The following is a 13,922-nucleotide window of genomic DNA, read 5'->3' as shown; positions in this document are numbered from 1 at the left end:
CTGTTAAGGCTATGGTGGTTGGTCTTCCAAGAGGAAAAAAAAAAATTAAACTTTTCAACAGGATCAGGTCCTATTTAGTCCCAAGATAAAAAATGCGGATTCAAAGTATACAGTAGGCTCTACCTTAAATTAGAACTTGAACTAAGTCTATTCCTAAGCCCATCTCTCGAATGCCTGAATTCATGGGCTCAGTGGACTGCAGATCACCCCTTCCCTCCCAGCTAACCTCGCTCTATGATTGACTTCTGTCCTAGCCTCAGTCCCAAGCCACGTGGCTGCTTTCGTGGACTTGTGCCTGATGAAAAAGGAAATGACTGTCCCCACAGCTGGATGTCCACATCTGCCCACCTCCATTCTGCTTCAGTAACTGATTCCACAATAAATACCTAATGTGCAGGGCCCAGAAATAGGAGAGTGCAGGCTAAGTGCTCAGTTTCATTATTCTCACTCTGCAACCATTTCTACCATCAGTGACACACGCGTCATCCTCTTTCTAAAATGCTAGGCATAGAGTGTTAAGTTAGTCACACTCCCTCTACCAGTGGTTCTCTTGAGCAACATCAGAATTACCTAGAAGAGTTGTTAGAATACAGATTCCTACAGAGTTTCTGATTCAATAGGTCGAGGGCAGGCCCTGAAAGTTTGCATTTCTAACAAGTTGGATGCTGCTGGTCCCACCTTCGCACTTTGACAATCATGGCTCAAGTTCATGATGCACTAAAATCATTGGTCTACACAGTTTCTCTCCTGCTTTACTTATTTCTCTATCTCCCCATTATCTACCCCGTCTCCCTCACCTAGGTGGTTGTCTTAGTTCAGGTTAAAAGTGAGTCTGAAATGTCGATTTGCTTAAAGGAGTTTTTTGGATAGAGATCTTGGGAAACACCCACATTAGGAGGTAGGCTAAGGCAAGATTGGGCAGAAACTCAATAATTTTCCACTGAGGCTTCAGCTAATCGTATGAGGGTGCTCTGGAGCTGAGATGGCCCTTCAGAGTTACTCCCAGTGGAAACAAAAGGCTTGGCCTCTGTATTTCCACATCAGCCAGTGACTGGCTGTAGGCCAGGAGGACGGGGCCTCCCCTTGGCGAGCAGGTCTCTGCTGCCAGGTGGGGCCAGGGCAGGGCAGCTGTGGGCTGTCGGCTGCAGAAGCTCCCAGCAGCTGGAGGATGGAAGCTTTGGCTCCACAGAGAATCGTGCCTGTATACGCTGACCTCCAGGGTTATTCATGATGTTATTGTTCAGTGGGAAAACTAAATGTTGGAGACATGCATGCAATAGCAGAAAACAAACATCCCTGGTAGATCTATAAACTCTTGTATGTTTGAGTTTGGAACAGAAGGCGGAAAGGTAAACATTCGGCTCTTCCCACACATAGCCTCAAGTGGATGCAAGTGTGAAAGGAAGAGAGTGAATGAGATGAACCATTTAAATAAGTCTGTGCTGTTTTAAAGATGATCTGAACACGTCAATTATATATGGTTAGTAATTTCATTAGAAAACAGATACAGTACAACGTGGCTTATTCATACTACAGAGGAAATACCTGCTGTTACTGCCATCCCCCCCTTAGGGTTCACTTACAACATACATTTCTTCAGTGTATTTCAAACATAAATCAGTTAGAAACAAAAAATAATTTACAGATTTTCAAAAGAGCACATGTAACAACATTCCTAGTGGTGAACAGATTCCCTGTAAAACAGGCGTTTTTGTACTTGAAAGCCAATTACGTACTCTGCCACGGAACATTCAGTTTGTCTTTGGGGAGGTTTCCCTACTTTCCCCACCCCGTTTCGTCCTGGGAGGGACCCCTTCCATTGGGAACCAGCTCTCACTCCTGCCAAGCGGCCCGAGTGTTCTGGTTGCTCAGCCTTCGCTCCAGACGAGGTGGTGTCAGCCCTTCCCACCTGAGCCTTCTTGGGGGGTTACAGAGGGGTCTCACTGCTGTTTTATTTTGTGTTTTCTGAAGGCTGGTGATGTGGAGCACCTTTACTTATCCTTATGGGCTCTCTTATTTTACTTGAAAATCCCTCTTCAAATCTTTTGCCATTTTAAAAAATAGATTTGCCTCTCTGACTGATTTCTAGCATTTCTTTATATTTTTGACCCAGTTCCTCTCTCCAACATAAGTATCGTGAATGTCTTCTCCCTGTTTGTGACTTGCAATTTTCCACTCTCCGTACGTTGTTTTTAATGAACTGAAAGTCTTAACCTTCATAAAGTCCAGTTTATCAGTCCTTCCTAGTTAGGGCTTTTGGTATAGAAATCTTTGCCTACTCTGTTATGAAGATTTGCTGCTGAAGTTTTCTCCAGAAGGTTCTTTGAATTACCCTTCACATTTAAGTCTCTGATCTCTGCCAAATTAACTTTTTGTTTATGGTGAGAGGTTAGGGGTAACACTGTGTGATTTTTAGGGTTCATTGTGTGCCCAAATGTGTGTGTGCTGCTTAGAACAGTGCCTCGCGGAGTCACTGCCATATAAATGTTAACTATTACTATCATTACTATTAGCTTTTTCTAACTTATTAATTTCCTAATGATGTTTTCATCTTTAATTTTTAGTTCTGCAATAATTTTTAAATTGTGTATTGTTCATTATTTAACATCTAAACACTTGTTTTACTTAATTCTTGCTCCTTTCAAATTCTGCCAGCATGTATAGCGCTTTCAGAGACTATTTTTCAGTCTTTTAATTTGCTTATTTCATTTCCAGACTGGATTCTTTATATGCCTTTTACAGACTTTTCTTCATCCTTCTTTATTTTTTTGTGGTTTTCTTTCTTTCTTTCTTTCTTTCTTCTTTCTTTCTTTCTTTCTTTCTTTCTTTCTTTCTTTCTTTCTTTCTTTCTTTCTTTCTTTCTTTCTTTCTTTCTTTCTTTCTTTCTTTCTTCTTTCTCCTCCCTCCCCCCTCCCTTCCCCTCCCCCTCCCCTCCCCCTCCCCTCCCCCTCCTCTCCCCTCCCTCCCCTCCCTCCCCCTCCTCTCCCCCCCTTACCCCTCCTCTCCCCTCCTCTCCCTTCCCTCCCCCTCCCCTCCCCTCCCCCTCCTCTCCCCTCCTCTCCCCTCCCTCCCCTCCCCCTCCTCTCCCCTCCCTCCCTCCCCCTCCCCCTCCCCTCCCCTCCCCTCCCCCTCCTCTCCCCTCCCCTCCCCTCCCCTCCCCCTCCCCTCTCCCTCCCCTTCCTTCCCCTCCCCCCTCCCCTTCCCCTCCTTTTCCCTCCCCCTCCCCTCCCCCTCCCCTCCCCCCCTCCCCTCCCCTCCCTTCCCCCTCTCTCCTTCCAGATATTTGCCACACCACATTCTCTCACCTTTCTCACAATATTTCCGTAATATTTGTCTAGACATTCTATTTCATTTACTGTAAATGAGTAGTTTGTATTTTCCCAAGGACACAGGCAACAGCACTCTTTCTTTTGTATTGTGTTAAATATTTATATTTGGGTTCACTCCAAGTGGACAGCAATGTTGTCTCTTTCTTTGGGGAGATACATTTGGGGTTTGGATCATTTTCTCTGTTCCGCGTGGAGACCTGGAAAACAGTGATTTCTGACCATTTTTGCTGGCTGGGCTGAGAGTCCGTAGCAGAAGTCAGGAACTTCTACACTTTCGGGACTTGTCATTACCCTTCTCTAACCTGCACCTGCTCATATGCTGAATTGATTTCTGTCCTAATTGGTGGAAAGAATTCTTAGGATTTATTTCCCTCATGTTCTTTCTTTATTCTTGGTGGGAAGCTGTGGAAGGCTTAGGAGCTACACCAAGCCAAACCGGAAACTACCATTTAATTCTTTCATCTCAACTTTTTGTAATTGATGAAATGAATTTTGTTATTTAGCCACCACTGTTAAATTATATTTCAGTTTTTATTCTTATATTTTTGTTCATACTGTTATATATTTTGAGAGGTATCACTTCTCCATTTTTTTCAAGAAATGAGCCACATCTGCATCCATGTCTTCAACACTGAGTCTTTGGCTTTCCCTGGATGTTCAGTTGATAAAGTGCATCAGCTATTTGCAAGGTTTTTCTTTATTTTTTAAACTATCATTTTACATTTATTTTTAAAATAGAAAATTAGCCCCTGTCAACAAATTTATATTTCAGAACATTTGCAAATGACTATAAATAATCTTGAAGGGTTTTTCATAATTTAAAAATTCTTTATGATATTGCTCTCCCAAATTCAAAACAGAACTTTGATTTGTATTGTCACATTCCTCAAATATTGTTAATACCTTGCTTGGGGAAAAACACATTGTTACTTTTTCCTTTAAAAATATATGTAGGGTATCTTCAATTGCAATGAAAAGAAAACCATAAGGCCGTTTTATATGTTCAGGTATACATTATAGGTGAAAAAAAATAAAAGACCTAAAATTTTATAGTTTGTAGGCTGGGTTCCAGTTTGATATTTGTCACTTACTGAGTATGTTTTTCAATATGAGTTTATCTGGGTGTCAGGTTCTGCATTTGGAAAATGAGGGTGATAATAAAAACCACAAGAATTAGCTCATGAATTATTATAAGGATAAACTGGATAATAGGCAACCATTATTGTAAACAGAAATTGGTATGTTAATTAAAGTTGTTAATTTTCTCAACACTAAACTAAGAACTCCAGAAACTTCTAAAAAAAGTATGACAGTTGGGTCTTTGAAAACAGTTTAACCAGCAAAGAGGCCACATCGTGGGCTTATGAGACGTCATCTCAGGCTCAGGGTTTCGGCCACCCAGTAACCATGTGAAGGTGAAGAGGGTAACACCCTATAGTGACATCCTCCGCTCTTCCCTCTCCTTTTCCCAACTCTAATTTTCTAAACAACATTCGAAAAGAAAAGAAAAATAAAAGAGAGAATCATTTTAATGGATTAACCAAAAAACTATGGGGGTGTGTTTTATTTTACTGGATGTCACTTATTGTCACAAAGTGGCTCATTATGTAACAAAAGGCTAGTCATCTTAATTATTTTTCCTTTCAGAGGAGAAATGAGTGACATCAGACAGACATACTGAACTAAGACCGATCGGACAAAGCAGAGCTGTTTCCTTCCTCAATTATCTCTGTGTCTGAGTCGTGTTGTTCATTGGCGTTATTTTCCCATTACTACTCACTCATTTGTTGCTGTCAAGGCAATTTACCTAGACACGCAAAGAGTATCCGGGGGACATCCACGGCTTGAGATCGCCTGTCGTGGACTCGCACTATCGGGGGACATCCACGGTCTGAGATCGCCTGTCGTGGACTCGCACTATCGGTTCTCAACTGCAAGTCACTGGATTCAAGATGGAAAGTTACTGCCTTTGGCCAGTAACTTTGGCAGAGCCTCAAACCTAGGCACCATCTCCTTACCCCTACTTTCCTTTCCCCTTGAATTCATGCCGGAAAGCTTGGGTCCTACAGTGAAAAGATAGTGGTTCAGAGCCCAAGCACAGAATCCAGACTGTGTGTGTGTTCAAATGTCATCTTTTAATCATCTCCATTGCCTCTCTGACCTTAGGTAGGTCACTTAATCTCTTCTGGCCTCGGTTTCCTCATCTCTGAAATAGAGATATTTATACTACTTGCTTCTTAAAAATGCCAAAAATGTTATTGAAATTAATTCATGCTATATATCTCACAGTGTTGAGATATATATCAAAACTGTGCCTGGCACATAGTAAGTGATCATTATTATTAAGCTATCTTAGAATTTAAATTCAAGTGACCGACTCCCTAAACTCAGAGTATTTTTGCTTTGAAAAATGTTTGAAATTTCAGCTGGCCAGCTTCCCCGACTTCTAATAAGACAGTCCTTCCCCACAGAAAACAGGACTATTTATTTTTCCTTTGGCCTCAGTGCCTTTTAAAAATGAATCCATGTTCAAATCTGAAACAAAACCAAATACATTCAGCCATGGTGAGTATTTTCTAAAAATAAAGACTTACCTCGCTCTTAGAGTCGATCTGGAGTTTCCTGTGGAGGCCAGATGCCGAAAGCCCGCTGAGAGAACAGCATGTGATGAAATCCACAGAAAAGACCACAATGATCATATCCTGGAAATGCATTTTGTCAACACAAAGCCCATCCACCCTCCTCTCCCCACAGCCTCTGGCTGTGACCACTTAAATCTCGGGGCACTGTGGTGCCACAGCAGTGCCAGTAAACTCCGCACTCGGAGCGCGGGGTCAGAGCGAGGGGGGTGGCAGGCTTATCGAGATTTCCTTTCTCTTATTTGTTTTCATTTTATGGAATTTGTCTAGATCTGGAGTAAGGGACATGCAGGTAACACAGGCTTGTGCATGTGGCAAGTTCTAGCTTAGTGGGTACCAAAGTGTGGTCCCCGACCAGGACACATCTGCATCAGCTAGGAGTTTGTTAGAAACGCAAATGTTTGCCTCCTGCTGACTCCGCAACTCTGGTCCTGGAGCTCAAAGATCTGTGTCCTAACAAGTGCTCAGGTGACTCTAATGCATGCTCAAGTCCGGAACCAGAAGGGGGAATGTGGGGACCTAGTCTCCTGTGCTGGCTCTGCCATCTGTTTCCTCTGTGACCTTGAGATCAGCCTTATAACCCTCACACCCCGAGCACTCCTCTGCAAATATAAATGGAGATAATATTTCCCTGGCTGGTAGATAGTATGTGAGAGTAACTCATAAACTGTAGTGTTTCATGGACATGGATCCTTTGTTTGAGCCCATTAACACTGGCACAGGGCAGGTATGTCAGAAGGGTGCTAATCAGAGGTTTTGTTAAGGCTAAATGAGTTTTTTTAAATAAAAAAAATAAAGATAAAATAGCAATAAAGTTGTTCTTAGAGTTTGGGGCTGCCTTTCATGGGCAGACCAGACTAGGTGGGTTGAAACAACCTGCAGGGGTAGTGCCCAGGTAGGTAGGAGACAGTCCTAGAGTTGTGCCCCCAGATGTTTTCTTCCCTTGGGAGCAAGCGAACAATGGTGATTGCTTCTCCTTTTTGCACTTAACTGTATATCCTTGGTCCACATTAGATCGCTTCTTTCTTTGCGGTAGGGTGAGGGTGAGAGATGGCTTGATTTACCTCTAAGAGTGTGGATTCACAGTCAAGGAAAGTTAGCTTGAGGAAAATACCTTCATAAAATTAAAGCTGTTAAAAGGGAGCCTGACTGTTTAGACCCCAGGAAAATATATTCTCTGAGTTTAAGAGAATATATTAGCATTTTCCTGAATCCAGATGGAAAAGACTCAAGCTCATTCTCTAGTCATTCAGAAGGGATGCAATTTTCCAGTGACAATAAGGGCTGTGCAATGCACCGGTTGAGATGAGAACAATGGGTGACTCCCGGAGCCACATTCCAAAGCAGCATTCTTTTTTCGTATCAATCAAATTGGTGATGCTTTCTGTTCTTACACATTTCTTTTAAGTTACTTATGTGTATCATTGGATTTTATACAAACATTTAAAATATAATATCTGCATATAAAATGTCTTTGCTCTAAAATGATATTTTCAAAGTCATAAGTCACAATGAGCCCATGAATCTAATGCTATTTTTTTCATACATTTCGTAAGAATGCTGTTTGTAAATATTTTCTCCCAGTTAGTGACTTGTCTTCTTATTCTCTTGATTGTGTGTTTTGCAAAGCAGAAGTTTTAAATTTTAATGAAGTCTAGCTTATCAACGATTTCTTTCATGGAACACACCTTTGGTGTTGTATCTAAAAATTCATCACCATACCCAAGATCACCTAGAGTCTCTCTTAGGTTATCTTCTAGGAGTTTTATCATTTTGTATTTTACATTTAAGTCTATGAACCATTTTGACTTAATTTTTGTGAAGGGTATAAGGTTTGATGCTGTGGGACAGATAAGTTCCACTTGCCTCTTCATCCCCAGATCTACTTTCAACCTGTGTCCACCATGCTCTCTTCCCTGTGGATGCTGACCTGCAGGGACAACGTCTCCAGGCTCCTTTGCCCTCTAGTGTCCACTTATGTCAGTCACTTGGGGACCGCAGAGGGAGTTCAAAGGATGGGGGGGGGGGGGGTAGAGAGGTCAGAGGAATCATTCCTCTGGCTTCTTTCTTAGAAAAGTCGCCGGAGGCTATGGCCTTCAACTCCAGGCACTGCTGCTCTCTCCCGTTTTCCAAATAACGTACGGTTAGTGTTCTATTAAATCAGTGCTTTCTTCTCGCACTCCTTGCAGTCTGGTAGTAGTGGGGTCATACTCTTCTGCTCTTCCCTGTGCTGCCTCGGCATCTATTCTGTGTGTGTTTAGCTGACTCAGTTAAACAAAATGGAACCTTCCATTTCTCTGCTCTACGTCGATAAGGTCCATGCGTTGACATCGTCTGTCTACCTGGACTTCTGCTCTTGCTCACAAACATAGGTGACGGTTGATACTAAGTCCCTCAAGTTCCCACCAGACAGTCTCCTGGGACCACCCGCTACCTTTGACCTAACCAATCCTCCATGAGCGAGAGAACCCCCTTGGCTAGCGTCTTGGATCTCCTTAAAGACTCTGGCCACAGTTCCTCTCCTCTCCTTCCCCACCTACTGGTTGAGCCCTTGTGTCCCACAGCTTCATGTTGGTCCCTTGAGACCTGCTGCAGTTTCCTCTCTGGGCCTCATAAGTAATAAATTCTATTTTCCTTTGGCATTCTGGTCTCTGCAATGCCATGCACTGTGCTGCACCAGAAACCACCACACCTTAATAAACCTTCATGGGATAGTTAATGTACAAGAGGTAACTGCTGTGACCACCAGGCTCCTGCATATCCCGGTGGTTCCCCTACCCCTGTGCACAACTTTGTCATTAGTCTTTTTGTAAAAACTGTGTCTAAAATTATTGTAACATGAGCGTGCTATGTATTTCCTGTTGAGAAGGACGGATAACAGCTAATAGTTGGTTTAGCTGAATCTTGAATTTTAACCCCTATATAAAGACAGATACTCCTCACCTGAACTTCTTTAATGACACTTAAAATTCCGCAATTATTCAAATTCTCGTAACTGAGGAGGTCACTGTTATGGGCAACCAGTTACCCTCAACTGAACAGGTTTTATCACAATTTGCCAACTCTTCTGGCTTAGGCACTCAGAGAGTGGTTAAGTTTAGTTTTAAAACTGGGAAAATATCTAGACATTTATTCATGACTGTAATCAGTGGGTACACTGGACATCAATGCAAGAGAACTGAATTCAAATCCCAGCTCTAGAATTCACCGTATGCTCTTGTACAACATCTTCAACTTCTTTGCATCTGTTCCTTCAACTCAAAAGCTCTTCTGGGTTGAATGCTTTAATGTACCTGGCAGCATACACCAAAGAGCTGGGAATGTCCTCGCAAATCTTGAAATATTGCTTCCATCTATATATAATGCTTATCTGTGGTTTCAGGTTATCAACAGATAACAGGTGAAGAGTTATAACACGTAACATGTATCCTTACTATGTCCCTTAAACAGTAACTGACACATAGAGACTCTTTTATTTTTGCTAAAGGAAGGAGGGAAGGAAGAAGGAAGGAATGAAGGAAGAAAGACTGACCGACATAGCCATGAAATTACTTAAAAAGTCTGTAATTATTCATAAACTTGCTTAAAGGGCAGCAGGATGAGCTGCAGGTATGTTGTACATGGATTAAGACTTTGTCCCATCTCTTTAGAGTTTAATGATGAGTTTTCAGGATCACTTGCTTTTATTCCACATTGTACAAAATGCTCACCTGGATTGCGCCCCCCTCCACCCCCAAATGCAGAGTTTTAGAGAAAGCTTTTGTTTTCATCTCCAAGATGATAATCATAAAGCAGTGTTGTCCTACTGAGCCCATGTCATGTCATAATTATTGCTTTGTTAATGTATAGTTGTAGCAAGATAAATTGGGGCATCAGCAAGCCATCTGACTTGGAAGAGCTGATTAAAACTGTAGGAGGTCAACAGAAAATGAAAGTCATTAACATTTAAAAAAACTTTTTAAAATCCTCACTTGAGGTTATGTTTTTTTATCGTTTTTTTTTTTTTTTTTTTGAGAGAGAGGAGGAGAGAGAAAGAAAGAGAAACTTTGCTCCATTCCTCCCGTACGTGCCCTGACCAGGGTTCGAACCTGCAACCTCGGTATGTGTCCTGGCTGGGAACCAAACCCACAGCCTTTTGGTGTAGGAACCACGCTCCAACCAACTGAGCAGCCGGTCAAGGTGAAAGAGATTAACACCTTGAAGTTCCAGTCTAGGAACTGGGTGTAGCCCAATCACTGGAGCAGTTTGCACTGCCCAAGGAATCTACACCCCACGAGCTCACAGGTGGTGGCTGGTCCCCAAGCCAACCCACAAGAGCCTGTTTCATGGTTAATACTCCTGAAGCAGTCCTTGTGTCTACAGGGCATTGTGGTATAGTTTTTCCCATAAGGTGGTGGGAATGTGGCCATCACTTTAGACCCTATAAGATAGAGTTCCTTTCTCCCCTCTAATCCCTTCAACTTCCACACAGCAGAGGAGATAGGCCAGCTGGAAGATTGATATGGAGTGTTTGCCTTGGGCTGAGTTTAACTGGGGTAAAGATTAGAGGAGGCATTTCTGGGGTGAGGAGATAGATGTTAAGTGTCTTAAAGGACCATAGATATTAATTTTGAGACTATTAACATTTTATTCATCCTGTAAATCTTTTATGTTTTAGAAAAATGGAGGTTTTAAATAAAAATGATATGTATACACACACATACCCAATGTCTAGCATATATTTTACCTATAATCGTGTCATTATATATGGTTATAAATTAATCAAGTAATTTAAGAGATCAGCTATTTGAGTGTATAATTACAAATAAACTGTTTGGGTTTTTTTTTGTTTTTTTTTTTATGGGCCCCCAAAGAAGCTTTCCACAATGATTTCAACTGTGTTAGGAGCTGAAAGTGAACTTTCTTAACCTCACTGGAGAAAAAGTCTCCCTAGGACAACAACTGTTGAACTACTGAGCAGGGGACAATTCTCTCACCTTCGTGTTAGTCCTTTCTGCCACAGGTCTTGGCCTCTAATTCTGAAATCAGGGAGGATGACTCATTATTAGCCCTGCATTCACAGTTTAAATGTTCTCAATCGAAATGACGACTGTTCTCAGACTGTGGTCTTAGGCTGGGGGCTCATGTGGCAAGGCTGCCATCTAGTGTGCTATAGACTTCATTACATTTGTAAACCAGAAAAATTAGAACAGAATTGCAGTATTTATATGTATGCCAATGTGCTACTATGAGCTATATTAAGGAAGTTTTTCAGGTGATTTTAAGATGCAAACAGGTTAAAGCTAACTAACAGATATCTATTCTTAAACATATTTTACTATGACTAAAAATATCCAAAATGCAGCCCTCACCATTTAGGATATTTTGCAGTACCATAAGAAAATACACAGGCACATCCTTGAACTCTGATATGTGGGAGAAATCAGAATTGCTAAAATTAGGTCATGTGCATAAAGATTAAAATTAGCAGAAGTTTTCTTCCTTTACTGCTAATTTTCAGGCAAATGTAAACAGTTTATATACATAATGTTGGTGTCCTTATCTTCCTTATAGTGTGACAACACATCAGTGAATTCATGCCAAAGACCTTTATAGAGAGAGCTTTAGCTAAGAGGTAGCGTAGGATTGTGATGAAGAGCGCGGATTTTTAAAGCCAGACTGCCTGGGTATGAATTCTGGCTCCCCTACTTAGCAGCTGTGTAGACTGTGGGAATGTTACCTTATGTCAATGTGCCTTAGTTTCCCCATCTATAGCAGTTATGAGGATGCTGTGAGAGTTATGAGATACAAGGAAATCTAGCCTATTTTTAAAACTATATTGTGTCCTTTATTGGATAACCAGGGAGAGCCGGCTTTTGAGTTTTCGAGTCTGTACCATATTATTTAGAATCACATTTCCCAGTTAATAAGGAAGGAAACCTAAAACCTACCCTCATATTTATTTTTCTTCTCTAGACATCAGCCAAAAAAGGTGGACTTGTTTTCTGTGCTAAAAATTGCATTTTAAGGTTCAATGCAGTGAAATAGCCGAAAAAAGGTATGGGGACAGAAATTTGGAAGCCTGAATGTTATCAGGGTTTTTCAAACAGTAGGAGGAAAGCCAACTGGTCTGCAATGAAAAGGCATCTGCTCTTAGAGTTTAGCTCTCTCTCCAGCCTTTACTGAATTATATTCAGTGAATCAGAATGAAGTGAAATGTCCTATCTCAGCTGCCTGAATGATTGAAAAAAAGCACAGAAGCCCATTTCATGATACATAATGAAACCATAAAATTTAAAGGTAAGGTGTACAGAAACCCAAAGATGCAACAATGTTAGTGGTGAAGGCTAACTCCAGAGGCTCTTCCAATGCCCAAGACAGGTTCTTAGCAAACGAAATGAAAGGTCACTAACATGACCTTTTTATTGGTGACTGACTCCTTTAGTAAGCACTGATTAAGCCAGTCATTTAAAACACAGGTAGTTTGGAGAAACCAGTCAAGTTTGTAAATACTGTTTACTTATATAACCTCCCAATCTCTGCTTCTCTTAGCAAGTGTAGGAACTGATATTTACTGGGGCTGAGAAGAGAGGCCCAGTGTGGGTAAATTACTCATACATCTTGGAGTATTGAGCCAGACCTAAAAGCAAGAAGCCCACAAATGCCCTAGATAAATGATTCCTAAGGGTGCAAACATTTTCTACTGTGAACACAGAAGAAAGCTCCCATAAGCATCAGAGAGCAGAAACATTTACAGTCCAGGTGACTCTCCATTCTTGCTTTTTTGAGAGCTAATCCTTCAAACGGTCATTTAGATATCTAGCCAGATAACCACCAGCTGTAGCAGACACCTTTGGCACTCGACACACAATTCCCTCAGCTCATGTCTGATTTCAGCAACAGCTGTGCTGGACAGTTCCTATGGACATCGAGGTGAACCTAGACTTTCCACTGTTCCTACTCAATGCTTTTTCTAAAACCCCGGGAGCTTGCTCTGGAAGTGTGGGAGACTTAATTACTCTAGGGAAGTCAGAGCACTAGAGAAATGCCCCAGGAATGCCCAGAATTGTTGGGCAATTCTGAGGTGGGTTAGGTAAGGTTTCTCAAAAAGGTCTTTAGCAGGACTGAGTCCCAGTTCCTACAGAACAGCCAGCTCAGATAACAGACACTTTTTAAAGCTCTTCTGTCTTTTATTTGCCTTAGTTTTCTCTCTTGCTTCCTGGGGCAGCATCTTCTTTTTCATTCAAAATAATTGGCCCTCTCTGTAGTTCTTGTCTTAAGCTCTTCTTATAAAGTAGCCCAAGCAGACCCTGTTTTCTCGTTTAGATATATCTGGCTTCTCTTTTTCAGGTCACTCCTCATTGGCCAGGAGAAGCGTTAGAGAATCACTCTTAACCCACCCTTGCTTCCCTGCAGTGAGTCTTAAGCCATCTGGCACCTCTTAGGGAAACAGAAAAGTCTGTGACCAGCAGTATTCTCTTGCAAACTGCAAATACTTCTTTTAGGATGGGAAACAAGGGCTACAGGGACTTTACTGAAGACCCAGCTCTCATTCCTGCAGAACACTTCTTGAGGATCAGGAAGGGCTTCAAGGCTGCCTGTCTACACAGAGTCATGATATACATCTCCATGTACCTTCAAACCAGCATGGTTTCTCTGAATTATTTCACTATATCTAGAAAGGGAGGGTAGATATCAGACTAACTCATGCCTCTTCCCACAGTCGTTGCAGCCAAACCAAACATTTACTTGAACAACCAACCAAGAGCATGTATTTTACTCTTTAAGATACTCTGAAGCTTGATTGGAGAGGCTAAAACTTTGGTAATAGTCATGAACAGTATTCCGTGTGCATTCAGCAGGCATAACAATATAAGGGACAAAGCATGCACTTAGAGCATGTGTGCCTGGCAGTTTCTTAAATAAAAGAGTCCAGTCCTCAGCCCCAGGAATCCCCAGTCCCGGCAGCAAGTGG

Source organism: Miniopterus schreibersii, assembly GCF_964146895.1.
Source record: "Miniopterus schreibersii genome assembly, chromosome: 15".
Classification (NCBI taxonomy): Eukaryota; Metazoa; Chordata; class Mammalia; order Chiroptera; family Miniopteridae; genus Miniopterus; species Miniopterus schreibersii.
The sequence above is the reverse complement of the archived record's forward strand: the minus strand, read 5'-3'. Positions refer to the sequence as shown.